The sequence below is a fragment of the Otolemur garnettii genome, unplaced genomic scaffold (genome assembly GCF_000181295.1).
Source record: "Otolemur garnettii isolate 467f Iridium unplaced genomic scaffold, OtoGar3 scaffold00017, whole genome shotgun sequence".
NCBI lineage: Eukaryota > Metazoa > Chordata > Mammalia > Primates > Galagidae > Otolemur > Otolemur garnettii.
Genome location: NW_003852412.1, coordinates 5,865,032 through 5,867,709, shown reverse-complemented (window position 1 = coordinate 5,867,709; position 2,678 = coordinate 5,865,032). Strand labels below are relative to the sequence as shown.

Genomic DNA, 2,678 nt, shown 5'->3' with positions numbered 1-2,678 from the left:
TCTGTGGCCCTGAGGTTGAATGTTGTGGTATTACCATAGCTCACAGCAAACTCAAATTCCTGGCTTAAGTGATCTTCTTGCCCCGGTCTGCCAAGTAACTGGGACGATAGGCACCCACCATGACACTGGCTACTTTTTCTATTTTGAGTAGAGACAGGATATCACTTTTTTTTTTTTTTTTTTTGAGACAGAGTCTCACTTTGTCACTCTCAGGGCTTTGGCATCATAGCTCACAGCAACCTCAAACTCTTGGGCTTCAAGTGATCTTCTTGCCTCAAGCTCCCAAGTATCTGGGACTATAGGCAGCCACCATGGTGCCTGGCTATTTTTTGCGATGGGGTCCCACACTCGCTCAGGCTGGTCTTAAACTCATGAGCTCAAGCAGTCCACCTACCTCAGCCTCCAGAGTGCTAGGATTATAGGCATGAGCCACTACACCTGGCATAAACTCTTATTAGACATTTATTCCTTTTAATATTTTTTCATTTTGTCAAACTGTAGAAGTCCTCTCATTCACATTGGTAGGCAAAGGACAGTCTGAATTGCAATTTTGAACAATAAGCCTTTAGTGAAATAATGATGAAAACAAATAGCAGTAGTGCAGTAATTAACACTTGCAGAGTGTGGATGTTGTTCTACGTGCTGTTCTCAGTGCTCTCTATATATTAAATTAATTCACTCTTCCCAAATTCTATTAAGCTAGATATCAAATGAAGTGTTCTTCATGGTAGGAATATACAGTTTTTTTAGGAAGTGTCATCACGTACTGTGGCCCAGATAAGACATTTACACAGTTATCTGACATCAACTACTCCCCCTCGCAATCTGGGGTCTTATTGAGCACCAAGTATACAGGGTCATCAATAGTGTATACCTCTATCCCTGAATGTTGGGTCATCAGTAGTCCAGGCTCTGTTGCGCATACACAGCATACACTCATACTGAACATAAAAAGCACCAAGCATATAAATGGTGTTTACTTCCTTCCCATACATACTCTTGTAACATAATAAGGATCAAACCTCTTGCGGCGCTCATAGCTGAGTCAGCAGGGTGCCGGCCACATATACCTAGGATGGCAGGTTGAAACCCGGCCTGGGCCAGCTAAACAACAGTGACAACTGCAACAAAAAAATAGCCGGACATTGTGGTGGGTGCCTGCAGTCCCAGCTACTTGGGAGGCTCAGGCAAGAGAATTGCGAGTTAGAGGTTGCTATGTGCTGTGATGCCATTGACACTCTACCCAGGGCAACAGCTTGAAACTCTGTCTCTTAAAAAAAAAAAAAAAAGCCCTCTATGTCAGTGGTTCTCAGACTTCCTGATGCTAGGAACCTCCATTAATACAGTCCAAAGGGGTCATGACCCACAGTTTGAGAACCGCTGCTCTATATCATCTTTGCAGCTTGAATTCTAGACATTTTCTTTTTTTTTGAGACAGAGCCTCAAGCTCTCCCCCTGGGTAGAGTGCTGTGGCATCAAAGCTCAGAGCAACCTCCAACTCCTGGGCTTAAGCAAGTCTGCTGCCTCAGCCTCCCAAGTAGCTGGGACCAAAGGTGCTCACCATAACATCCAGCTATTTTTTGGTTGCAGCCATCGTTGTTTGGCAGGCCCGGGCTGGATTTGAACCCATCACCTTAGGTGTATGTGGCTGGCGCCTTAGCTACTTGAGTCACAGGCACCAAGCCAGGTTTTCTATTTTTAATAGAGACGGGGTCTCCCTTTTACTTAGGCTGGTCTAGAACTTGTGAACTCAAGTAATCCACAGACCTTGGCCCCCTGAGTGCTAGGATTACAGGTGTGAGCCACCACACCTGACCTACTTTTAGTCATGTTGAGTTTGAGGTATCTGTAAACCTGTGGAAATGTTGGGCTGAACTAAGGAGAAAGTCAGAGCTGGATAATAGTTTTGAAAGGCTGTTTGCACACTGTTGTAATTGAACTAATTAGAATAGATGACCTTAAGCAGGTGAACAGAAAATGGCCAGTTCTTGTTGGGATTGTCTAAATTTAAGACTTGATCAGAGAGGCTGGGCACCATGGTTCATGTCTGTTCTAATGCTTTGCAAGGCTGAGGTGGGTGGATCACATGAGGACAGCAAGACCCCATCTTTATACAAAAGAAAGAAAGGAGGGAGGGAGGGGAAAGAGAGAGATTTGATCAGAGAAAGTAGTAAAGCCATTGGGGCCCTACATTGCTATATCATCCATAGGGCCATGAATATCAAGAAGAAAGTGGTGATTTACAGGGTCTAATGTTACAGAGAGCTTGAAAGCAAGAAGGTGGCTCAAGGCGCCTGTAGCACAGTGGTTCCAGCACTGGCCACATGGACCGAGGGTGGGGGATTTGAACCAGGCCCGGGCCAGCTAAACAATGACAACTGCAACAACAACAAAAAAATAGCCAGGTGTTGTGGTGGGTGCCTATAGTCCCAGCTGCTTGGGAAGCTGAGGCAGGGGAATCCTTAAGCCCAAGAGTTTGAGGTTGCTGTGAGCGGTGACACTAGGGCACTGTACCGAGGGCGACATATTCAGACTTTGCCTCAAAAAAAAGGCAAGAAGGCTTGCAAAGAAGGGTTTTAGAGGCTCGGCGCCTGTAGCTCAAGTGGCTGAGGCACCAGCCACATACACCTAAGGTGGCAGGTTCAAATCCAGCCCGGGCCTGCCAAATAACAATGACG

General features: G+C 45.8%; 1 protein-coding gene across 1 annotated transcript in view; it reads left to right on the top strand.

Moving 5' to 3' along the window:
- The window catches only part of LOC100947954 (survival motor neuron protein-like), a 19,043-nt gene that overhangs the window by 4,615 nt on the left and 11,750 nt on the right, over nucleotides 1–2,678 (top strand). The gene's annotated exons all lie outside the window — the stretch shown is intronic.